We start from the raw sequence: 26,132 nt of genomic DNA, 5'->3' as shown, positions 1-26,132 counted from the left end.
TCTCCAACACCACAGTTCAAAAGCATCAATTCCTAGCATTCAGCTTTCTTTATGGTCCAACTCTCACATCCATACATGACTACTGAAAAAACCATAGCCTTGACTAGATGGACCTTTGTTGGCAAAGAAATGTTTCTGCTTTTTAACATGCTGTCTAAGTTGGTCATAACTTTCCTTCCAAGGAGTAAGTGTCTTTTAATTTCATGGCTGCGGTCACCATCTGCAGTGATTTTGGAGCCCAGAAAAATAAAGTCTGCCACCGTTTTCACTGTTTCCCCATCTATTTGCCATGAAGTGATGGGACCAGATGTCATGATCTTAGATTTCTGAATGTTGAGCTTTAAGCCAACTTTTTTACTCTCTTCTTTCACTTTCATCAAGAGGCTCTTTAGTTCTTCACTTTCTGCCATAAGGGTGGTGTCATCTGCATATCAGATTATTGATATAACCTCTATCTTCATAATTTGAAGATAGATATATCTGAGGTTATTGAGAGTTCCAAAAACATCTATTTCTGCTTTATTGACTATGCCAAAGCCTTTGACTGTGTGGATCACAATAAACTGTGGAAAATTCTGAAAGAGATGGGAATACCAGACCACCTGACCTGCCTCTTGAGAAACCTATATGCAGGTCAGGAAGCAACAGTTAGAACTGGACATGGAACAACAGACTGGTTCCAAATAGGAAAGGGAGTACGTCAAGAAGCCATCTGGTCCTACATCTAGTCCTATGGGCTTGTATACCTCTTGTGATGGGAAGCTTCCTGGTGGGAGCCTCTGCCAGGACTGGATGGTTATGACGCTAACCCTCATCCAAAATCTGTCTCCCTAGAACTTACAGTTTTAAGCAGAACACCTGGCTTATCTCTATGTTAAACATAGCCACTCACTGAAACTGGGGGGAAGGGAAATTGAATGTAATGAGTTCCAACTCTGGTGTCAGACACCTCACCAGGTATGGCTCCATGAAGCTGGAATTGGTGTCCCATAATTTGAAGATAGAGAAACTGAGGTTCAGAGATCTCAAGCAACTTGTCCAAACTCACACAGCTGGCAAATTGAGGGACTGAGATCACGGGCTCCACACAGTCTTCCTTAAGTCTTCTTTTTTGGAGCTACTTAAAACAAGCCTGCCTGCAGGTTCGAAGCCCCCCAATCGTGTCTGGAGAGCATACCTCCCAGAGCAGTCAGGACGGCCCTGATTTCAAGTCTTTTGCCCAGTTTTCTCCATTAGCGCACTAACTGTGGTGATTGGTACTTGACTTGGTGAGTCTGGGACTCCCCCTCCCTGTGTGGACCATGATGAGAATCCACCAAAGTGGAAGCTGTTTGGAAGATGGAGGGGACACAGTAGCCATTACTCTTGGAAAATCATTATAGTCAGAAGCAGCAGCAGATGCAGAGGTGCCCAGCAGGTTTCAACTTGTCCTGGCTTGCCTCTCTCTATGTCCAGCTCTCCCCTCTGGCTGCCTACTCTGTTGGCTGACAGTGGCTCAGGCCCACCACCAATCACTTGGTTGCATACCCATGGGGTTGGAAACCACTCAGCACCAGCTCTGGACAGAAGTCTCCACACCCCGCCCCGGTGTGGTCCCACTGTGGTGCTGGATACTCTTGACTTTGCCAAGTGACTGGTCAGTAGCTCTTTCTCTGATCCTCCAACTTTTCCTCCAGACCTTCACTTTCTCAGCTCATCCCATAATGGTTGAAGTATGGTTCCTATAATATTGGGTTGGCCAAAGAGTTATTTTGATCCTTTCCATAATATCTTACAGAAAAACCTGAATGAACTGTATGCTATGGAAAGTCCTGAAGAAACTTTGTCACCAACACAATAAATGCCTTATCTCAAAGCACTGGTAGAGATTCTGACCCCTTGACTGAACCCTGGTACAGGTGATGTCTCAGGACTTCAAAAATACGCCTTAAGAGGGCTTACAACTTTCTCCTTCTCCTTCAGGGCGCTGAGACCTTCATGCTGTGTGGGAACCCTGCTGGACCAGCTAGAGGCTGAGAGGCTACATGGAGGAGAATTGAGGTTCCCTGGTTAATACTCAGACTCATGAAAAAGAAAAAAAAAGTTGTAAGGTTTTTTTAGGGGGACAGAGAAAGTGTTTTTCTACTAGTTGTTTAATTTGCCATCATATTCCACTGTATGAAATGAAAGTCACTCAGTTGTGTCCAACTCTTTGCACCAGGGTTCTCTGTCCATGGGATTTCACAAGCAAGAATACTGGACTGGGTTGCCATTTCCTCCTCCAGGGGATCTTCCTGACCCAGGGATCGAATCTGGGTCTCCTGCATTGCAGGCAGACTCTTTACCATTTGAGCCACTAGGAAAGATAAAATATACTAACTAAAATTTAGTGCAATCTGGTTAGAATAATAAAAATTTAAAAATATTTATCAACTTTAATAACTTATACAAAATAAAATTCACTGCTTTTTTTTTTAAAAAAGGAGTTTTAATTGGAATACAATTGATTTGCAATGTTGTGATACTTTCTGCTGTACAGCAAAGTCATTCAATTATACAAATACATACATCAACTCTTTTTTAGATTCTTTTCCCATATAGGTCACTGCTTTTTTTTTTTTATTGTGGTAAAATAAAGATAGCATAAAACTGACCATTTTAGCTGCCTCTAAGTGTACAGTTCAGTGGTATTAAGTATAATCATAAGTATAATCACCTTGTCATGCAACCATCATTGCTGTCAATTCTAGAGCTTTTGCATCATTCCAGACTGGCCTCTGTACCCATTACACAGTTAACTTATCATTCCCTCTTTCCCTTCCAGTTTTAAGCCCTAAGATTCGGGGTGCTTTGTTATATAACAGTAGAAAATTGAAATACCAACACTTGGTGAGATTGTGTTAGTTTTAGTTTAGGAACGTAGCTTCCCAATCTCTGCATCTCTTCCTTGCCAGCCTCCTCTTCCCCAGCCTTAGTAACTAAGAAGCATGTGTCCTCCTCTGCCATTCCCCCCAGCAAGCTTTCATGTCCCCACAGCTCTGGTGACTTGGCTCTGGGTCTTGCCTGCATTTCTCAAAGTGGTGTCCACAGAAGGAACACTGTCCTCTAGGGAGACTAGAGTAGCAGAGCCTACAGCAGAGTTTGTAAACCAGTGGCCACATCATGCTCACATATATGCTTATTCAGCACATACCATCAACTTGCAGTGTTTGAAAATAATTTGAACATATATATGCTACTTTATATAGAGATAACAAATAAGGACCTATGGTATAGCACAGGGAACTCTACTCAGTACTCTGTAATGGCCTATTGGGATAAGAGTCTAAAAAAGGGGAGATGTATGTGAAGTTCCTTGGTGGCTCAGATGGTAAAGAATCCACCTGCAATGCGGGAGACCCAGGTTCAATCCCTGGTCGAGAAGCTTTCCTGGAGAAGGGAATGGCAACCCACTCCAACGGTCTTGCCTGGAAAATTCCATGGACAGAGGAGCCCGGTGGGCTACAGTCCATGGGGTCACAAAGAATCGGATATGACTGAGCAACTAACTCTTTCTTTCTTTCATGTATATGTATAATTGAATCACTTTGCTGTATACCTGAAACTAACACAGCACTGTAAATCAACTATACACTAACAAAAAGTTTAAAAAAGGAAATACAAATGATTCAAACATGAAAAAAAAAGAGAAAATCTGAATTTGTTTCCAATGTGTGAAGGTCCAGAGAGCCGCATGCAAAGCTTTCTGGCTTACTCTGGAGAAACAGAACACCCAGCCACACGAGGTCCACATCCCCACAGGATAGAGCTCTTGGCTGGGTTGAGCAGAGGCTGTCCCTCCTGGGACAGATCTGCACCCTCCAGCATTCTGCAGTCCAGATAGGCCTGGCTGCACTTCCTTTCCAAGGCTTTACACCCAGCCCCTTCACTACTTTGCCCTTTGGGCTACTTGGCCTCTGGGCATTTGAGCTTCAACCTCTGGCTAAAGGGACAATCACCACCCGTGAATGAGCCTGTGCTTCTGTAAATACAGCCATAGGATTCTAGCTGTTTGGCCACTATACTCCAAGCTCAGAATCTCCTAAGCCTCTGAGCTTTTTCTGGCAACTTGCCCCATGATATCTTGGCCATGATGCTTACCAGAGGTTATAAGGGCCTTCATGATCTATTTGCTTCTTCTTGGAACTAAGGAGAGAAAGGAGTTTATGGCAGGTGAGTGCCTGGTTTGAGAACACACGATGAAGGCAGGGGATTGATTTCAGGGCCAGATGATGACCCAGATCCTGGCCTGACTGCTTTTGGGGGATGATTTGGCGTTTCCAAGTTTCAGTCCAGGTGCTGATCTCAGTTTAACCTGAATTATTATCCCTATGTCTTCCTGGCCACCTAAACTCCAAGAGGATGGGGTGGCTTGTGATTTATCTTTGATCTCCTAGAGCCTGGCACGCAGTAGGGTCTTGATAAGTGTTCACTGAATCAAATTTTAAAGGAGGAAAACCTGAAAAATTGTAGAGGAGTGCTGGCTTGACACTGGAGTTAGGATGCCCACTAAAAGAAGGTGCTGAGAGACCTCCGACAAAAATCACCTGTGAAAGGAGCTGGACGCAGTCCTCTTAGCCTTGGCGAGGTCAAGATACATGTGTGAACCTGGGATGGAAACTCAGGATTCATTAACTTATCCATTCCTCCATTCTCGGATATCTGCAGGGCACCTACTGGCGCTGAATGTAGCTGCTGAGAATTAGGGATGGGGCGGGGGAAGGGTACTGTGACTTCAATCAAAGGTCTGAAGGGGCAGGAAGTGGCCATGGAGGTTCTAAACATGTCGAAATGCACAGGGGCCCTTTTGTGGGAACTTTAGGGCATTGGTGGACGTCTAGCCCCGGGTACACAGCCCTGACTTTGGGGTTAAACACGCATGAGTTAAAACCCTTGTTCTGTCACTTCTCAGCTGCGAGACCCTTGTTCTCTGAGCTCAGTTTCCTCATCTGGTAAATGGGGAGAGTTCCTACCCCCAGGCTAATTGTGAGGGTTATCTGAGATATTTATGTAAAACATAGCACAGTGCCTGGCTTTTCCTTTCCTTTGAGAAATGATGGCTTAAAATTTTTTTATTACTGTCCTTAGAAGGCAGGAGAAGAAGACAACGGACCGTGGCTGGATGGTGGGTCATAGCCTCTTGGGGAAGATGGAGGAGGTGACTGGGTGCAGGTCATCGTGTGGGCCCAAGGGTGGGCAACTTGCACACTTGCTGGTCACTGCATTTGGTAGGACAAAGAAGCCCTGATGAGATCTTGCCTGTCTTTCGTTTCTCTGAGAGGAGAGGAAGTAGCAGTGGGAACTACTACCTTGCGTCTAATTCTAGCCAAGAAGGGCAGAATCAGAGACGTGGAAAAGGCAGAAACCTTGAGAAAATGTGGAGTCACAGTGGCTCCTGGAAGGGGGAGGGTCAGCCTTCCTGGGCTTAAGAGGGTGCTTGTCAGAAAGTTCAGGGCCAAGTGACAAGTGACTCCAAGGCTTGAAGCAGGAGGAGGGAAGACAACCTGAGCGAGTGGGTGGTGGTCGAGAATGGGACTCTGACTGCACAATAGGGGTTGTCTTCATGTTCCGGGGTGGCTGATGGTGCCTGTGGGGAGTGGCCCCAGACACCAGCCACGTTGTACCGCTCAGCAGACCACGTGTGCGGCAGCCCTTGCTCTCTGGACCTCTCAGTGCTTCTCCAGATCATTTTCCCATGAACGCAGCTGGAGTGGCGAATGGACAATGAGAGGCAGGGATAATCATACTGATCAACACTTCTTAATCTGCTCCCGCTGGTCACTGACATCTAGTTGTGCAATCCCTGTGCCCTCTCCAAGTAGGTGCTTCACTCAGCCGTACCCTGAGACCCACTTATGTAAAGAGAACATGTGGTTCCAGCCCCAGCTGCCTTGTCAAGCCTGCAGCTACTCTGGGTGGGGAGAACTGGCTCTGGAGATGGTGGGATTTGGATAAAGCCGGGTAGCTTTGTGCCACTTCTTTCCCACCCTCCTCCCCAATAACCTCATTAGTAGCAAGAATTGAGGGGATCCCTCTCGCCTTCTCTGCAGCCTGATCATCCACAGAAGCATTTTATTGTAAAAAGCCTCTGTTCTCTGTGGCTCCAGCCTGGGCTATTCTGCCAGTCTTTGTTCTAAACCCAAAAAGAATGCAGAAGGATTTCTCCTACCTTTTGATGCTTTTCCTGAAATTTAACTTCCAGGTCTCTGCTAATTTCTGCAGGGGAAAAAAAAAAAAAACCCATTCAGGTACTTGAAAGCAGCTGCCACAGGTAAAGGGGAAGGAGCATGGAGCCCATGGGTGAGCTCTGGTCCAGGGTTTGAGAGAACTTTATTTCTTTCCATCATTTCCTAATCTCAGAGACCCGCTCCTCTTATATCTGGGTGCCTGGTGGGGTTTTCTTTCCTGGGAATTATTGCCAGCCTCCTGTATCGGTGTCCTTAGCTTTCATTGCTCTGTGGATATCACTGTGGCTGATGGCTTGTCTTTCTGGAGTCTCTTTCTGGACTCTTTTCAGAGCTTTCCCACCATCCCAGGGAGAGGAACACTAATGAATATCGCCTCCCATTAACTGAGCATCTGGCTTGCATCCCTGTCTCAGCACTCTCCAGAGGGCTGTCTGAGATTCTGCTGTCTTTGTCTGCTTCAGAACCCATACTCCATCACCCTTGTAACTACTCTCCTTTCAGCTGTCTGAGATCACATGACTGCCCTACCTCCCCATCACTCCTCCTGCTTCCACATAGCCTTGGGCTCCATTGCTGTTCAGTTGCTCAGTAGTATCCGACTCTTTTCGACCTCATGGACTGCAGCTCGCCAGTTTCCTCTGTCCTCTGCTATCTCCTGGAGTTTGCTCAAACTCATGTCCATCGAGTCTGTGATGCTATCTAACCATCTCATTCTCTGCTGCCCCCTTCTCCTTTGGCTTTCAGTCTTTGCCAGCATCAGGGTCTTTTCCAATGAGTCGACTCTTTACATAAAGTGGCCAAAGTATTGGAGCTTCAGCTTCAGCAACAGTCCTTCCAATGAATATTCAGGGTTGATTTCCTTTAGAATTGACTGGTTTGATCTCCTTGCAGCCCAAGGGACTCTCAAGAGTCTTCTCCAGCACCACAATTTGAAAGTGTCAGTTCTTTGGTGCTCAACCTTCTTTATGGTCCAACTCTCACATCTGTATATGACTACTTGGAAAAACTATAGCTTTGACCAGATGGACCTTTCTTGGCAAAGTGATGTCTCTGCTTTTTAATATGCTATCTAGGTTGGTCATAGCTTTTCTTCCAAAGAGCAAGCATCTTTTAATTTCATGGCTGCAGTCACCATACGCAGTGATTTTTGGAGGCCAAGAACATAAAGTCTGTACTGTTTCCATTTTTTCCCCTTCTACTTGCCATGAAGTGATGGGACCAGATGCCATGGTCTTAGTTTTTTTAAATATTAAGTGTCAAGTCAGCTTTTTCAGTCTCCTCTTTCACCCTCATCAAGAAGTTCTTTAGTTCCTCTCTTACTTTCTGCCATTGGAGTGGTGTCATCTGCATATCTGAGGTTGTTGATTTTTCTTACAATCTTGATTCCAGCTTGTGATTCATTCAATCTAGCATTTTGCGTGATGTACTCTTCATATAGGTTAAATAACTGGGGTAACAGTATACAGCCTTGTTGTACTCTGTTCCCAATTTTGAACCAGTCAGTTGTTCCTCGTCCAGTTCAAATCGTTGCTTCTTGACCTGTATACAGATTTCTCAGGAGACAGGTAAAGTGTTCTAGTACTCCAATCTCTTTAAGAAGAGGTTGTTGTGATACAGTCAAAAGCTTCAGCATAGTCAATGAAGCAGATGTTTTTTCTGGAATTCCCTTGCTTTCTCCATGATCCAGCAAATGTTGGCAATTTGATCTCTGGTTCCTCTACCTCTTCAAAACCCATCTTGTACATTAGGAAGTTCGTTGGTTCACATACTGCTGAAGTCTAGCTTGAAGGATTTTGAGCATAACCTTATTATTAATTGCATGTGAGATGAGTGCCATTGTATGGTAGTTTGAACCTTCTTTGGCATTCCCCTTCTTTGGGATTGGAATGAGAACTGACCTTTTCCAGTCCTGTGGCCACTGCTAAGTTTTCCAAATTTGCTGACATATTGAGTGCAGCACTTTTTAACAGCATCATCTTTTAGGATTTCTAATAGCTCAGCTGGAATTCCATCGTCTCTACTAGCTTTGTTTGTAGTAATGCTTTGGCTCCACTGCCCATCCCTAAAAACTCTTTTATATCTCTTAGTTCAAATTCCCCCATATATGAATGATTATGGCCAGCTCAGAGGATGAGTGACCAGCAAATGGATGGGCTTGGTCAGGCTTTCTCTTCTCAACAATTATCTGTCCCAGACCTGGTTCTGCTGTAGAACTCACATGGCTGTTGGAATATTCTTTATATTTCTGAGATAGCCTCAGAACATGATCAGTATGTGTGGTGGAGAAAGACTTGGTCTAAGAAAACAGAGACCTGGGGCCTAGATCTTCTAGCTTGCTACATGATCTTGAGCAAGTCCCCTTTCTTCTCCGGACCTCAGTTTTCCCATCTGGATAATGAGAAGGTGAGATAATTAGTAAGAACCTGGATAGCTGTCAACTAATCATCATCGTCACAAAATTACTAATGTTAATCATTGAATGTTTCCATGTGCTCCGTGGTTTCCCTGTATTATCTCATTGAATCCTACAGTTTTGTGTCAATCTTTTTCAAAGGAGGAAATAAAAGCTCAGAGATGTTAGGTCTCTGAGCTAACATGCCCAAGATCACACAGCCAGCAGGGGCTTGTCGGATCCCAGAGCCTTGGTTCCCCCTTCTAGAGCAAAGGGACTACAGACTGGGGCCTCTCATCCTTGAAGGCTTGGAGAGCTTTTGAGGCTGCTTGCTTGGCTCCAGTGCTGTCCCTGCCACTTACCGTGGAATGGAGTTAGCACGTTTCATCAAACTTGGTAGGGTTGGAATCATCGCTCCCCCTCGCCCCCATCCTAAGGTAATGGATAGCCCACAGTCCTGACAGTCAGACCTCATGCTGTCCCTGAACTGTGCTCATGCCCTTTAAACACCAAAGTTGGATCAGCTCCTATTTCCTTTACAGGGAGGCCCAGCATCCCAGGAACTGTAGTCAGATCGGTATTTTTCAGGCAGCACGGTCTTCCTAACACCTCCAACATACGAAATGGCTTTTTTCACCACATGTAGGCGCTGGGGATTTTTTTCTTAAATTAAGAATTTGATACATTCCTCCAGTCCCCCTCCAGGGGTTGCAGAGAGCAGGCAAAGTGATGCCTTGTGCTAATGTGAAGGTGTGGTTCTGCATTTTGAAGGAGATCTTGAAAATCTCCAGGAAAAAAAAATGTCCCCAAATGACCCTCAGTTCTTGGTGAGAAATGTAAGCTTGCATGAGTGCTGAAGGGCTTTGTGTCCCCTGGAAATCCACAGCCTGTTTGAGGGTCAAATGACAGAATGGAAGGGCATGTGTGTGTATGTGTGCCCGCGTGTGTGTGTGTTGGGGGTGCAGGGGCCCTGGGACTGATCTATCCTGAGTGAGTGCTCCACGTAGGGAAGAGCACTACACAGGGAGCCTGGAGGTTTGGTCACCCAGGGAGGCTGGGTGACCTTGGAGCCTCCCTCATACGACTGCTCTGAGCCTTAATCAACCTGGATCCCAAGAGAAAGGGCCAGCACATGTAACCTGCAGGCTTTTCTGGGGTGGAGAGCTGGCACCCACCTCATGGAGGGCAAGCGTCCATGGAAGGTGGAGGGAGCTGGTCTTGGGGAGGAAGGATGGTGGGAAGTCAAACAAATAGGAGTTCTGTCCTGGCTTGACTTCTCAGGGCCTTGATTTCCTCATCTGAAAAATGGGATAACAACAGTACCTACATCATAAATTAGTAAGAAGATTAAATGAATGTTGATCAAAGTGTATGGCACCTGGAAAAATATTTTTTTCCATACATTAATTTTTACAGAAACTATATATATATATACTTAAATTAATAGAATTTATTTTTAAAGGAAATTTTGGTTTACAGAAAAATTGATTAGAAAGTAAAGAGTATACTGCTTCTCCTCCAGTTTTCCCTATTATTTACATCTTGTGTTAGTGGGGTATATTTGAAATAGCTGATGAACCAGTGCTGATGCATTATTATTCTCTAAAGCCCTAGTTTACTCTAGGGTTCACTTTTTGTGTTGTACATTCTGGGGGTTTTGACAAATGTTAGCATTACGATATCTTACAGAGTAGTGTCACTCCCCTAAAACTCTCCTGTGTTCCATTTCTCCATCCTTCCCCGAACTCCTGGCAAGCACTGTCTCCACAGTTCTGCACTTTCCAGAATGTCATATAGTTGGACTCCTACACTACGTAACCTTTTCAAATGGGCTTCTTTCCCTTAGTGAGCTGCGTTTACATTTCTGCTGTGTCTTCTCGTGGCTGGCTAGCTCACTTCTCTGTATCTCTGAGTAAGAACCCTGTATACGGATGTACCAGTTTACTTGTTCACTCACCCACTGAAAGACATCTCAGTGGCTCCAAGTTTGGGCACTGTTAATTTTATAACATCCGGGAGCTGAGTGTCACGATTTGAGGGCAAAGCCCTTAGAATCAGACTGAATGGCTTCAATATTCTGCTAGTAGCTGGGTGATCTTAGAAAGTTGTTATTTCTTCCTCCTTCCTCCTCTGAGAAATGGGCCTTTGAGAGGTCAGACTGCTCACACAGACATCTACACTGCGATGGCTTAAGCAGAATAGAAATGGCTCCAGGTCAACAGAGGGTGCTGCCACTCTGGGCAAATTAAGGGACCCAAACCCACCCAAAAACTGGGCTTCTCTGGTGGTCCAGGTCCCTGCCAGAGGGTGGGAGGTGAGAGGGTTTGTTACTGACCAGGGTTCTTGGTTTCCTTAACCTATAGAAATTCATCAGAGGCCAGACAAGAAATTCAGGCAAGGCTTTAATGGGGCTCTTGCTGAAACATGCATGAGAGAACAAACAAGTTCCCTTGCTTGCTGCTCCTGGAGGGGGCTGAGCTTGTTCCTTAAATGGTTCGAGGATAGGGGTGTGTTCGGGGTGGGGCTGGAGGCGTGGCTTAGGTGGCTTGCCCACGTCTAGGATACTGTGTGCTGGGGGCATGATCAGTGCTCTACTTTTGTTCCGCTGCTTTTTCTCCAGGCTCTTTAAAAGCGACATTTGGGTTTTTTTGGTCTCTTTGTATCATTTGTCTAGAATTTGCCATAACTGAGCATTCATGCTGTTACTTTCAGTCCTGTATAGTTTCTTTGTATACTATACAAAGTAAAGTTGTTGCAGGAGAGTTGTGTCCACATGCAAGCAAAGCAGTGCTGCAGCAAAGGGTCTCAAGTTCACTTACTCCAGTAAGTGCTCTGGCCTGGAAGTGGCGCACATGTCCCTTGCTCAAATGCTATTGGATAGAACTTGGTCACATGGTCTTACCTCACTGAAAGGGATGCTGGGAAATGTAGTCTAGCTATGCCTCCAGCTTCAAATCTATCCACAGGAAGGGGAGAACAGAGTTGGGTGGGCAGCAGGCAGTCTATGGCACGTGATGATAGAACCTACTTACAGTTTATGATGAGAATTAAATGAGAGGATTTGTGTAACATCCTTAGCTTAGTGCCTGGTGCAAAGTTAATGATATATATTAGTTTGTTCTAGGATTATTCACAAGGAATTAGAGGGTCAGAGCATTTCTGAGCTAGGGGCCTTTTAAAGATCTAGCTTAGTGGGTTTCCTCCTGTGTTCAGTTGACCCCTTCCAGACCTCTCAGGAACCCCTGGGGTGTTGGAAAATGAGTGAGGAGTCCACCCCTAACCTGATTTCAACCGAGACACTCCTACATCACCCAGTTCACATACTGGGCTCCAGATAAGATTCAATTGAAGAGAAGGGTCTGCAGTTAAAAAAAAAAAAAACTTATAAATCATTTATTGGCTACTAGGGTGATCTCCTGAAGTCACCCAGCAGGGTCTTCCAACCTCCCTCGTCTCAACCTTGTTTCTCCAAGGTTGAGGTGGTCCAGGGCTGAACCCTGGCTTCATCAGGGTCACCAGAGGGGAGGCTAGTAGGGATGGTGATAGGAACAGAAGTGACAAGGGGATCAGCCATTGCCAGAGGCTATGGGCTGAAATCAACTGGAGTTTGTCCCCAGTCCACCTCATCCCACCCTGCCTCCGATGGGATGAGGGCTTCCTAGTCTGACTCTCCTAACCTAGGGCTGGGAGGCAAGCGGGGACTCTGGGATCAGCACAGTATGTGAGTCTCTGGTGAGACTGCTTGGGCAGGGGCTTTGCTCCCAAGTCCAGGACTTCACATCTTGCCTATACATTCCATCCTGGCACATTGGCCCGGTGTCCAGGGCCCCAGCCTACCCAGATGGTTCAAAGCTGGCTCTGTTGTCTCCTGGCCTCACTGCATCTGTTGAAAGTGACGAGCTTGCTTCCTGTCCTGTGTACTACCAGGAGGCTGTGGAGTTGAATGTTAGGAACTAAGGCTTGGGGTCAGCAAACCCGGGTTCAAATTCTGGCTCATTTGCTTATGTGTGTGTGTGACCTTCAGCGTTGCCTTATCTCCCAGGCCTTCAGTTTCTCATCTGGCAAATGGGTATGATAGTACCTATTTCAGAGGGTTAGTGTGAGGATTAAGCAAGATAATATGTGGAAAGACCTTAGCGTAAGTCCTCAATAAATCACAGCTATTGTCAATTATTTGCCATGTTAGCCAAGAGATAAAGTGTACAATTCTTTAAAAAATGTAACAGTAATAGACTTTCTATAAAAAACCCCGAAAGACATAAGTAAAAGTCCATTCCTTGTCTCGTCTTTCTTTCTCCATCCATTTCTGTATCTTTCCCCACTGGTTATACTTTTAAAAATCGTCTCTAATGAACCACAGCCCCCAGGTTACAGTCAAGAAACCTTGTCACACTTTGTCTTGTAAGTGCTGTCACCAGCTTGCCCTGTCCTCCCTTCCTCTCTCAGCTCCCACTACCCTTCCCCCTTCCCCCTTTCCTGTTCCAGCCCCACTGAACTGCAGACCCAGATGCCATGTCTTTGCCTGTGCAGTTTCCTCTGCTTGAGGTATCTGATCTCTCTCTCTTCTCATCAGCCTCCTTCTCACTCTTCAAAACCCAGTTCACCTGTTTCTTCCTCTTTGTGAAACTGTCCTTGACTGCCCACCTCCCTTATCCATAACACCATGCTGCTGGACGGACTGATACAGTTTTCTTGACCCCCGCATAGGTCTGCAAAGTCAAAGCTGTGGTTTTTCCAGTAGTCATGTACAAATGTGGGAGTTGGACCATAAAGAAGGCTGAGCACCAAAGAACTGATGCTTTCAAACTATGGTGCTAAAGAAGTCTCTTGAGAGTCCCTTGAACTGCAAGGAGGATCAAACCAGTCAATCCTAAAGGAAATCAGCCCTGAATATTCATTGGAAGGACAAACGCTGAAGCTCCAATCCTTTGGCCACCTGAAGTGAAGAGCTGACTCATTGGAAAAGACCCTGATGCTGGGAAAGACTGAAGACAGGAGGAGAAGGGGGTGACAGAGGATGAGATGTTTGGATGGCATCACTGACTCAATGGACATGAGTTTGGGCCAACTCTGGGAGATAATGAAGGACAGGGAAGCCTGGCATGCTACAGTCCATGGGATCGAAAAGAGTCAGACATGACTCAGCGACTGAACAACAACAACAAAAACAATAATATGGCCAAGGGCCATAACCAGGCCCCGGACCTGGCTCTCAGTCTCCCCTTCCCCTAAGTCCAGTGTGAGGCCTCTCCCAGAACACGTGATCGGGAAAGTCTTTGAAGGATTACGTTTCTTGTGGTTTACGTTTATATATAACCACAACCCTTTTGCTGGATTCAGCTCTGTGTTTCTAATTTCTCTTTTGTCCCAGGGACCACTGTGCGGGAGCCAGCCTGGCACTGTGGCGCTGATGGAGCTGGTTCTCCCTGGAGGTAGGTTGGGTGAATTTAATGAAGTTAATGACTAGGGAGGGATTTGCTCCAGACAGCAACCAGAGCATGGACTCTGTCTCTAAGATGAATAGAGGTTCCCTTAAGTGCAGTTTCTCCTCTCCTACTGGGTCTCTGTGAGAGCTTCAATAGGACAAGCTTCAGGCTCCCGAGGGCCTTTGCCCACGGACCTCTTAGAATGGGACTAGTGCTTGTGATTGGGGTTTGAAAGCAGTATGAGCAGGTACAGAAGTCTAGAACCTTCTGCCAGAGACCCTGGCAGTTGTCACAGCCTCTAAAGAGCTTTCTGTAGCTCCTCAGAGTTGGAGATGGAGAAAGCCAGGTAGACACATGCCTGGTTGGCCTGGGTGCCTCAGCTGAGTGTGTGGGCTCTGTTCCCCTGGTTACCTTGACTGCTCTGGCTCTTGGCCAGTTAATTTGCCTTCTATTTTGTCCTTCTCTTCCTGTGTCATTCCTACCATTTCTGCACATCATAGCTTGGCCTGTATTTCAAGACTCACTCCAAATACCATCTCCTCTGTGGAGCCTTCCTTGATTTTCCACCTCTCTCTCTAAGCTGGGATGGATTTTCCCCTTTCAATTCACAGGATACTTTTGGCATTGATTATCTGATATTATAATATATTTATTTAATTTATTTAGTTGTAAAAGCAGCGCTTACTTATTTCAGAAGTCAAATGAAATAGAGATTCTCAAAAAAAAAAAAATCAAGTATTTGATTTTTTTCTTCCCTCTTTTCTTCCCTCTCCAATCCTGCTCCTCTCCCCAGGAACCTCTGGTTTGGAGAGTTCTTTTCATAGCTTTCTTTGTGATTCATGCTAACACACACACACACACACACACACACACAAAACCTGTGTAGATAGCTTCTGACATGGTTCCCAATGACCCTTACCTCCTGTATTCATGCCCTTGTGTATTCTCCTCTCCTTGAGTGTGAGCTGGACCCAGTGACCCGCTTCTAATGACTAGAATATGGCAACGGTGATAGGATGTCACTTCTGGGATTAGTTACAAAAGACTGCAGCTTCTGCTGTCTTGGTCTTCTCTCTCTGGCTCTCCTCTTGGGCTTGTTCTGATACAGAGAGCCACCTGGCAAGGAAGTGAGGGTGGTTTCTAGCCAACCACCAGTGAGGAACTGAAGACCTCCATCCAAAAGCCCTGGAGAAGTTGATCTTGCCAGCAACCATGCAGGTGAGCTTGAAAACAGATCCTTCCACAATCAAGCCTTTGGATGACTGCATCCCTGGCAAACACCTTTAAACATTTATTTATTTATTTATTATTTTTGTCTGTGCTGGGTTTTTGCTGCGGGGTGCAGGCATTCTCTAGTTGAAGCGGGAGGGAACTACTCTTTGTGGTGGTGTGTAGGCTCCTTGTTGCAGTGACTTCTCTTGCTGTGGGGCAGGGGCTCTAGGGCACAGGCTCAGTAGGTATGGTGAACAAACTTAGTTGCCCCATGGAATGTGGGATCTTAGTTCCCAGACCAGGGATTGAACCTGCGTCCCCTGCATTGGCAGGCAAATTCTTGACCATGGGACCACCAGAGAAGTCCCTCAGCAGAAACTTTGATGGCAGCCTCACAAGAGATTCTGAGCCAGATGACCCAGCTAAGAAGTGTTTGGATTCCTAACCCAGAGAAACTGTGAGATAATACGTGGGTGTTATCTCAAGCATCTAAGCTTTGGGGCAATTTGTTACGAAGCAATAGATAAGCAATATCCGTTATGTGCAAGTGGTTTTATTTTCTATAGGATAAATTCATAATAGAATTAGTGAAGAGTCAACAGGTATACTTATTCTAACTGTTAGCAGATTACTTCTAAAAGATTGTAGCAATTCCTGTACTCTCCAGTCCTTGCCCTCACATATTCATCAGAACTGGATATTATCAATCATTTACAATTTTTGCTACTCCAATATGTGAAAATGGCATCTTATTTTTGTTATCATTTGCATTTCCTTTACTCCTAGGGAAAGTGTTAGTCTCTCAGTTGTGTCCAACTCTTTGTGATCTCATGGACTGTAGCCCACCAGGTTCCTCCATCCATGGGATTTTTCAGGCAAGACTACTGAAGTGGGTTGCCATTTCCTTCTTCAGAGGATCTTCCTGACCCAGGGATCAAACCTGGGCCTCTTGTATTTCAGGAAGACTCTTTACCATGTGAGCTACCAGAGAAGCAAAACTTTTTGGTGGTGTCACGCAGCATATGGGATCTTACTTCCCTGACCAATGATCAAATTTGTGACCCCTGCATTGGAGTTACAGAGTCTTAACCACTAGACCATCAGGGAAATCCCCACTATTAGGGAGGTTGAGCATTTTTACTTATATTTATTGTCCATTTCTATTATATTAGGCAAACATTTATTAATCCCTTACTGTTGTATTATAAGATATTCCTAGGACACGGGCCTTGCCTTCAAAGAGCTCACAGATCAATGGGGAATATGAACATGTATAAATATATATAATAGCTCTGGAAGTGCTGAAATGAATATTTGCATCTGATGTTTTGGAAACATAGAAGGAAAAGAGACCAAAATTTCCTGGAGTTCCTTGATAAGAGAGATGGAGAAATGGGTATTTGAGCAGGACGTTGAAGGAAGTGCAGAAATTTCTCCAAAGGAGGAGAGTATAGTAGGGGCAAAGACCCAGAGGCATGACCACGTTGGTGTTCAACAGGCTGGATAAGAGGAGGCAGAGTATGGAAGAAGAGGAAGAATGGGGCTGGAGCTGGTTACTTATGGCTGATTGTGAGGATTCAGATGCTGGGCTCAAGGCTTTGGATACCATCTTGCAAGTGCTTGGAGACCCTGTAGATTTCTCAGCAGAAGAGTGGCCTGATGGATTGACGTGACTGGGTATGTTGGTGCACATGTCACATCTCAGTGATTAGAGGACACACCCCCTGAAGGTTTGAATCAGTTACATTTCTGTGTCTCTCCCAGCACCCAGCAGGCATCCATACAGATCCATGGGCTGAATGAAAGAATGGACCCAGACCCACGGATGGGACTGTCAAATGTGGGCTGAAAATATCAGTGGGGGCATTGAGTTGAGAAACTTGGCTGGGACAGGTGGGACTCAGGAATCGAGAGGAGAGGTGCTGGTATTAAAAGATGATCTGGGACCACACAAGCCTACCCCATGCCCGGGACCTGTCCTGCACGGGTTCCCTGCACCTGAGCCCTGGCTGGGGTGCTCTTGCTGCTGACCACACACACACACACACACACACACGCTTTCTCTTCATCCTGATCCTTAGAGACGCCTTAGGCATTCGCCCCAACAGACAGATGGCTTGCTTCCTTCTTCTGCTTTGCCTGAGCATCTTCTGCTTCCCAACTAGCTATGATGAAGGTGGGAACCATGCTCCTCATTGTATTTTAATAAGACTAGATGTTCTCAAGGAGGAAAGAGAATGAGCTAAAAGGAGCCCTTTATATTTCTCTTGGGCAACAACCCTCCCTGACAAATGTAGTTCTTTCCCTCGTGCCTGCACCCCAATCGATTTCCCCTCCATCAGAATCCCTCAGGCGTTGCCAGCCTCGTAATGGTAACCGATGGGGACACACTGAGCCTCTGTTGTTAGTGGGGCTGCCAATAGCCTTGGCCTGTCCAGGACCCACCCACGGCAGGTTTAAAACAATTCTGCTAATAATAATAAAAGCTACCCTTTATTAAGTGCATGCGAAGTGCCAGGCGCTGTGCTAAGTGCTGTATGCACGTCATCTGGCTCAGCCCTCACTAGTCCGGTGACATCTGTACAAGCAGACCTTGTTTTATTTTGCTTTGCAGATGTTGCCTTTTTTCCAAATGGAAGGTTTGTTGCCACCATGCATCCGACAAATCTGCTGGTGCCGTTTCCCAGCAGCATTTACTCGTCTCATGTCTCTGGGCTGCGTTTTGGTGATTCCCACATTTTGTCAACTCTCCAATTAAAAATACAGATGTAAAATCTCAAATAAAATATTAGCTAAATGAATTTTAAAACCAAAATTTATATGGCATGAAGCTTCTCTGTGCGATTCAATCATGGTGGACACATGTCATTATAAATTTGTCTGAACCTATAGAAGGTACAACACCGAGGATGAGCCCTGATTTTAACTGTGGACTTTGATAACAATGTGTCAGTCTATGATTCTCACCACCCTGGTGGGGGATGTTGGCAGTGCGGGAGGTGATGCCTGAGTGAGCTCATGGGGTGTGGGAAATCTCTGTGCTTTCTGCCCGACTTTGCTGTGAACCCAAAACATCTTTAAAAAATCAAATCTATTAAATTTTTTCATTATTATTATATTTATTATGGTAATCTGTGATCAGTGACATTTGATGTTACTACTGCAAAAAGATTATAACCTGCTGAAGCTTCAGATGATGGTTAGTATTATTTAGCAATAAAGTATTTTAAAATTGAGTTATGTATATCATTTTTCAGACATAATAGTACTGCACACTTAATAGACTTTCCTGGTGGATCAGATGGTAAAGAATCTGCCTGCAATGCAGGAGACCCAGCTTTGATACCTGGATTGGGAAGATGGCCTGGAAAAGGGAATGGCAACCCACTCCAGTATTCTTGCCTGGAGGATCCCATGGACAGAGGAACCTGGTGGGCTACAGTCCAGAGGGTCACAAAGAGCTGGACACAACTGAGTGACTAAGCGCGTGCACACATGCACACGCGCACACACACACACAGACATTCACACATACCTTTTATATGCACCAGGTAATCAAAAAATCATGTGATATGTTTTATTTCAATATTCGTTTTATTGTGGTGGTCTGGAACCAAACTTGCAGTATTTTGGCAGTCTGACTGTATTGTTTTGTCCCCACTTTACAAGTGAGGAAACAGAGGCTCAGGGGAATTAAATAACCAGGTCAATGCAATCCTGACCCTAGGGAGAGGGGCAAGGACTTAACTGCCTCTGTGTAGAAGCCCAGCACCCTGCAGATTCACGTCCCAGCTTTAACCAATTCAAACCCTCCGCTGTGGGTTCCCATCGTGTGCCCTGAAGGAGTGAGACTTCAGATGGTGCCAAGCTGGTCATTTGTACAGCGTTTCCACGTGAGTCTCTCCTTATGGCTATGGGGGTAAGGGGTTGGGCTCCTGTCCAGGAGTTTCATTCAGAGGAAGAGGAACAAAATGCAATGGTCTGGGCCAACAGTCCTGATGAACTCTCTTACTCCTCAGCTAAAAGGCACAGGGGTGTGATAGGGAGCTGAGTGTTAGATGACAAGGAACCTGGTCCCTGGAGCATGGCCTAGAGGCAGGGGACTAGATTCTGGAATCACGATCAGGTGGTCTTACCTGGGCAGTGGGTGCCCTGGTGAGTTGGCAGGAAAAACTCAGAGTGTCTTTGGGGGGCAGTTATCTTTGTTTCTGATGAAGTTTTCCCTTCTCTCCTCTCCTCTCTGCCCTCTTCCTCATTCTTTTTTTTTTCAATATGAAAATAGCACTTATTGTTTTTCTGAACATAAAATTTCATGCTCTTTGTAAAAAGATCAGACAGTGTAAAAGTGTGAGGACAAATGTAAAAATAACCCATAACCCCCACCATCCAGAAATGGACCCCACGACATTTTGGTGTGTAGCCATTCAGACTTGTTCCATCTTTGCCAGGATGGAGTCATATTATACAAATTGGATTCTGTCGAAATTTCTCACTTTTCAGTAGACTGTAATTACATCTTGGCAATATCTACAGAGCTGCCTTGTCGTTTTATGTGCTACATGGGCTTTCATTTTTGGATGGTCATCACTTAGTTAGATCTTATTGGTTGTATGTCTTTCCTAAAAAACAAAAAACAGAACAAAACAGATGTGTGTCTCAAGGAGCAAGGTACGGCAACTTCTCACATTCTTTCACTACATGTCTTTCATCTTGTCTCTATCAGACCTGCCCCTGCACTGAGGGCCTTAGGGTTCAAGGGGGACCAAGGAGAGGAGGAAGAGGCTCACAGATCAGAGGAAGGGGACAATGAGAGAGACAGAACATTCAGATACCAAACTGGCAGGACTCCGGGGCGTGAGCGAAGGGGATGTTGGGAGGCATTGTTTATGCAGGCAGCAGTGCTCTGGGTGATGGACAGAGCTTTCTTGGGTAACCTGACATTCTAGACGAAAACAAATCCCTGGCCCACGAAGGAATGAGATGTCAAACTTCCATTCATCAATCAAATATGCATCTACATCCATCCCATATGTCAGGCTCGGTGCCAGGCACTGGAGATACAGAATCAAATAAATCACGGTCGTAAAAAGATTCATGGGAACGGAAGAAAGGGAAAGATTATGACCTCTCTGGGACATTTCGGGGGACGGCATTTGAATCAGGTGGGGAGCAGAGAGGAGGGGAGGGCTGGAAATATCAACTGGAAAAATAGCATATACTGTGGCAGTGAGGTGGAAAAGAAGACCCCATGACTGACATGTAGGGAGAGGAGGATGGGGTTGGTGGGAGGAAATTAATTGATGGAGGCTGATTAGGACCAGATCTTGAAGGGTTTTGAATGTCAGATGTCACGCTCAAGGATTTGTCTTATAGGCTTTTGGGAGTCATTGAAGAAGGATTTGGAGCATATAGAAGATCTGATTCAGCAAAGATCCTGGCTACTCTCATGGAAGAAACTGGGGCAGGGGGACCAGCTTAGGGCTCTGTGTGGCCTGTGGGAGAGATGGGGAGGAATCAAGCACCTGTCTTGGGGGTGGAGACTGTGGGGGCCATTGAAAGAGGAGCTAAGGAGATAGAAGGTACTGGATTTGGTTTGGAGCAGATGTGGGGGATGGGGAGAGAGAGGAAACCAGGAGGGGGCAGATCTCTGACTGTCCAGGGTGAGAAGCCCTATCAGCTCAGAGATCACAGGTGGTGGGGAGGCTGGGGTGAGGCTGGGTCGCAGACATAGCAACAGGGATCGTGCTCTCTCTCGTGGGCTGCCCAGGGCAGGAGTCAGCAAGTGATCTGCTTTGCTTCTTTGCCATAGACTCAGAGGCTCACTGTCAAGGTGGCCTTGAAGATGGTTCCACCCACCTCCACGTTTTATGGAAGAGGAAACTGAGACCCAGAGAGGGGAGCCACAAGTGCAAGGTCACACAGCAAGTCACAGGAGAAGCTGGGGCCACTTCCCAGAGGCAGTGAGTCCTGGGACATGGTGGCAGGACCAGCAGCAGAAGCAGCTGTGGGCACTCGAGCCCGGCACCCCTGGCGTGGAATCTGGGCTCTGCTACCATTCAGCGACCTTGGGCGGGTCCAGAAACGCCTCCAAGCTTGTTTCCCCATCTGGAATGTCGGACTAACGATCCTTGTCCTGCAGAGCAGTCACACGGAATGAATGAGACGTGAGAGGTGCCTCAATAAATAGTCTCGTGCCTCAACAAATATTGCTTCTCTACCCCTTTCTCTCTCCAAAGCTTTGCCTCATCATTTCCAACCTCCCATCTCTGGGCCAATATTTCCACTCTTATTTAAGATCATACAAATTTCCTGAATCGACAAGGATTCAAATGAATGTAAACTTAATACCTTTAGCTTAACTTCCCTGGGACTCAATGTTCTTCTCTGTAAAATGGAAGAAAATCCTCTCTACCTCCCAGGATTTGGGTGGTGGGGATTAAAGGAGACGAGGCAGGTAAGGCATTTAGCACAATGGCCAGCCCAAGAGACAAGCTTAACGTCATCTCGGCATCTCCGGAGACTGATCACCTGAGCTCCCAGGAGGCATGGGAGACACTGCGCCTGCCCTTGGCAGGGCCGCACCTGCATCAGGAGTACTGGCAAGCTTGGTATTTCACAGCACCCTCCAGGGTGCCCCGAAGCAGCTCAGAAAGGCTGATTTAGAAGGCATGTTTTCTTTGCTGTGTCTCTTTTTAACTTACTTTGCTTTGATTTTTCAATTTGCCACTAATTGTGTATGAATTACCTGCCTCTGTGATCTGTACATTAAATATGACTGTTCAGTGTGAGGAGGAGGCTGTGTTCATTCACTCCCTCCATCCTTTCTGTTAATGAAAACAAGGCTTTTCACACGCGTTGGGCATGTGGTCTATTGTTTTCTGTCTCAGTAGGGAGGGACATTTGGATGGTGAGTGACCTTGGACAAGGTGGGTCAACTCCCTGGACTTGTGGATTAGCTTTTTGAATTTGATAGACAAGGAAGAAAAGACATCTGCTCTCTGATCTGCTCTAAAGAGCAATTTACCTTCTCACCCTGAGAATAAAAGCCGAAGTCCTAGGCTTGTCCCATTCTCAGGGCCTTTGCACACGCTGCTTCCTCTACCGGGAATGTTCTTCACTCAGAGAGCCCTGTGTCTTCTTGCTTCTCTATTTCTCAATAAACATTGTTTATAATATTACGATCTTGGAGTAGGAAATGTCAAAACTCTCTAGTATTCTTGCCTGGAAAATTCCATGGGCCCAGGAACCTGGCAGGCTGTAGACCATACGATCGCAGAGTCAGACATGACTGAGCGACTGAGCACAAACACATACCATTTCAATGTGGTGGATGTTATTTTTAAGGTTTTAGTGTGTTTTTAATAGATTAGAATTATGTGAAGTTGTAGTTTTCTATCATATATATCACATACAGTAACATTTGTGTGAGTGCAAGCTAGATCGCTCAGTCGTGTCTGACTCTGTGTGACCCTACAGACTGTAGACCTCTTCTGTCCATGGGATTCTCCAGGCAAGAATACTGGAGTGGGTTGCCGTTTTCTTCTCCAGGGGATCTTCCTGACCTAGGGTTTGAGCCCGCATCTCTTATATCTCCTGCGTTGGCAGGTGGGTTCTTTACTACCAGTGCCACTTGGGAAGACCAATCGTTGTGTGTCTGATACTAGAGTAACTTACAGATAAATTCTAATACTGAACACAGAATAGCTCTACCTCTATTAACCGTAAAAAAGCAAACCACTGAGTTTAGCTTGGAAGATTTAAATTCAGGCCGTTATTTCACAATTTGGAAGGCTGAGCAGTTCAACCTTAAGATGACTTTCCTGCTGTTGAAGCTGGCTCTGTTGGAGTGTGACCTGGGACCTCTTCTTCTCTTAAGTGCTCCTGCAGATGATGGATCTCTGTGATGGGATCCTGTAACTGGTCTTGGACCGTCCCAGTCAGTACTCTAGACTCAGCCTCCCAGTCTCAGCGTTTTCCCAACCTGAGTGTGCTAGTGACAAACACCCTCAGCACCTTTCTCAAAATCTCATAGTATCAGAGCATCCTCTTCTGTGATGCTCAGACCCTCCCTGTTTTCTTCAAGGGCCTCTGGGATCACTCAGGTGCCCACCATGCCAATGGATCTCCAAGCTGGGAAATCGACTGAGCTGCGAAGCTGAGGGAGAACAAATACTATTTATAAATGATAAATACTTCTTTGTTTCTTTATCAGAGAGGCCTTCCTGAAACAGCCCATCAAAAACACTTCCCCATCACTATCTCCTCCCCCTGTTTATTTTCCAACCTAGTATTTCCCAGATGGCTCAGTGGTAAAGAATCTGCCTGCCAATGCAGGAGACACGGGTTTGATCCCTGGGTTGGGAAAATCCCCTGGAGAAGGAAATGGAAACCTACTCCAGCATTCTTGCCTGGAAAATCCCATGGACAGAGGAGCCTGGTGGGCTACAGTCCATGGGGTCGCAAAAGAGTCAGACACAACTTACCAATTAAACAAATATTTACCACTAGTTATCATTTGCTTGTGGGTCCTTTAATTGTCTCTCTTCTAGACACACAGGGACTGTGTCTGGTTTGGCTCTGCAGGGTGTCCCCCATGCCCCAGCCACGCCTGGCCCAGAGTAGATACTCAGTAATAAGTTGTTGAAATGGATATTAGTTGTGGACTTGAAGTTTGAGCAGCTTGTGGGTGATGGGAGAGGCATCTTTCTGACACAGCATCTTTCTGACACAGCATCTTTCAGCCCACCCATCAATCAGCGCACTGCTGTGAGGATGGAGGTCTTTGGGGTCACCATTTGATCCCTTTAATCTCATTTTCTTAAAGTTTATTTTTAATTGGAGGATAATTGCTTTACAATATTATGTTGGGTTCTGCCATACAATAGTATGAATCAGCCACAGATATACATATGTCCCCTCCCTCCTGAAGGTCCCTCCCACCCTCCAACCCCATTCCAACCCTCTAGGTTGTCACAGAGCACCACGCTGAGCTCCCTGTGGTATACAGCAACTTCCCACTAGCGATCTATCTTGCATATGGTAATGTATATGTTTCAATGTTACTCTTTCAATTTATCCCACCCTTGCTTCCCAGCCCCCCGCAACTCAGCTGCGTACAAAAATCAGTCCTCTAAGTCTGCATTTCTATTCTTACCATGCAGACAGGTTCATCAGTACAATTTTTCTGGATTCCATACATATGTGTTAATATACAATATCTGCTTTTCTCTTCCTGACGTACTTCACCATAGGCTCTAGGTTCATTCACTTCATTAGGACTGGCTCGAAAGCACTCCTTTTTACGTTTGAGTGATATTCCATTGTATTTATGTACCACAACTTCTTCATCTATTCACCTGTTGATGGACATCTAAGTTGCTTCCATGTCACAGCTATTGTAAATAGTGCTGCGATGAACACTGAGATACATGTGTCTTTTTCAGTTATGATTTTCTCAGGGTTTCGACCCAATAGTGGGATCGCTGGGTCATATGGTAGTTTTATTCCTAGTTGTTTTTCTTTTTTTAAGGAATCTCCATAATGTTCTCCATAGAGATTGTATCAATTTACACTTCCACCAACAGTGCAGGGGAGTTCCCTTTTCTCCACACCCTCTCTAGCATTTAGTTGTAGATTTTTTCAATGATGGCCATTCTGACTGGTGTGAGGTGATACCTCATTATAGTTTTGATTTTCTTTTCTCTAATAATGAGAGACGTTGAGCATTTTTTTCAAGCATTTATTAGCCATTGTACTTTTTGGAGAAATGTCTGTTTAGGTCTTCTGCTCACTTTTGGATCGTGCTGTTGGTTTTTCTGATACTGAGCTGCGTGGGCGGCTTATATATTTTTCAGGTTAATCCTTTGTCAGTTGTTTCATTTGCTATTATTTTCTCCCATTCTGAGGGCTGTCTTTTCACCTTGTTTATAGTTTCCTTTGCTCTGCAAAAGCTTTTAAGTGTAATTAGGTCCCACTTGTTTATTTTTGTTTTTATTTCCATTACTCTAGGAGGTGGGTCAAAGAGGATGCTGCTGTGATTTATGTCAAAGAGTATTCTGCTTATGTTTTTCTCTAGGAGTTTTGCAGTTTCTGGTCTTACATTTAGGTCTTTAAGCCATTTTGAGTTTATTTTTGTGACCTTAGAAGGTGTTCTAATTTCATTCTTTTTTAAAACAATTTTTTATTGGAGTATAATTGTTTTGCAGTATTGTATCAGCTTCTGCCACACATCAGCATGAATCAGCCATAGGCATACATATGTCCCCATTTTCCTGAAGCTCCCTCCCATCTCCTGCTCCTTCCTACCCCTCTAGGGTGTCACAGAGCAGTGGGTTTGAGCCCCCTGCATCATACAGCAACTTCCCACTGGCTCTCTATTTTCCATGTGGTAATGTATAGGTTTCCATGTAACTCCTTCAATTCCTCCCGCCTTCTCCCTCCCCTACTGTGTCCACAAGGCTGTTTTCTATGCCTTCTCCTCCATTGTTGCTCTGCAAATAGGTTCATGTGTATCATCTTTCTAGAGTCTATCAGATCAGATCAGTCGCTCAGTCATGTCCGACTCTTTGCAGCCCCATGAATCGCAGCACGCCAGGCCTCCCTGTCCATCACCAACTCCCGGAGTTCACTCAGACTCACGGCCATCGAGTCAGTGATGCCATCCAGCCATCTCATCCTCTGTCGTCCCCTTCTCCTCCTGCCCCCAATCCCTCCCAGCATCAGAGTCTTTTCCAATGAGTCAACTCTTCGCATGAGGTGGCCAAAGTACTGGAGTTTCAGCTTTAGCATCATTCCTTCCAAAGAAATCCCAGGGCTGATCTCCTTCAGAATGGATTGGTTGGATCTCCTTGAGGTCCAAGGGACTCTCAAGAATCTTCTCCAACACCACAGTTCAAA

General features: G+C 45.6%; 1 long non-coding RNA gene across 4 annotated transcripts; it reads left to right on the top strand.

Annotated features, from left to right (window-relative positions):
- The first annotated feature begins 3,919 nt into the window (after positions 1-3,919).
- LOC147375009 (uncharacterized) lies at positions 3,920-21,440 on the top strand. Of its 4 annotated transcripts, none has more exons than XR_015161500.1 (5): positions 3,920-4,191; positions 13,970-14,030; positions 15,133-15,242; positions 16,735-19,129; positions 21,046-21,440. It is a non-coding gene; the product is annotated as an uncharacterized LOC147375009 (long non-coding RNA). The 4 variants fall into 4 exon arrangements; XR_015161499.1 differs by having other exon boundaries at positions 3,936-4,191; positions 16,735-16,913; positions 17,851-21,440; XR_015161501.1 differs by having other exon boundaries at positions 3,937-4,191; positions 17,851-21,440.
- Positions 21,441-26,132: the final 4,692 nt, after the last annotated feature.

The sequence above is a fragment of the Bos grunniens genome, chromosome 3, assembly GCF_055505025.1.
Source record: "Bos grunniens cultivar Pamir isolate PY7600 chromosome 3, Bosgru_T2T1.0, whole genome shotgun sequence".
In the NCBI taxonomy this organism is placed as follows: Eukaryota; Metazoa; Chordata; class Mammalia; order Artiodactyla; family Bovidae; genus Bos; species Bos grunniens.
Note: the sequence above shows the minus strand (reverse complement) of the source record. Positions and strands in the feature narration are given on the sequence as shown.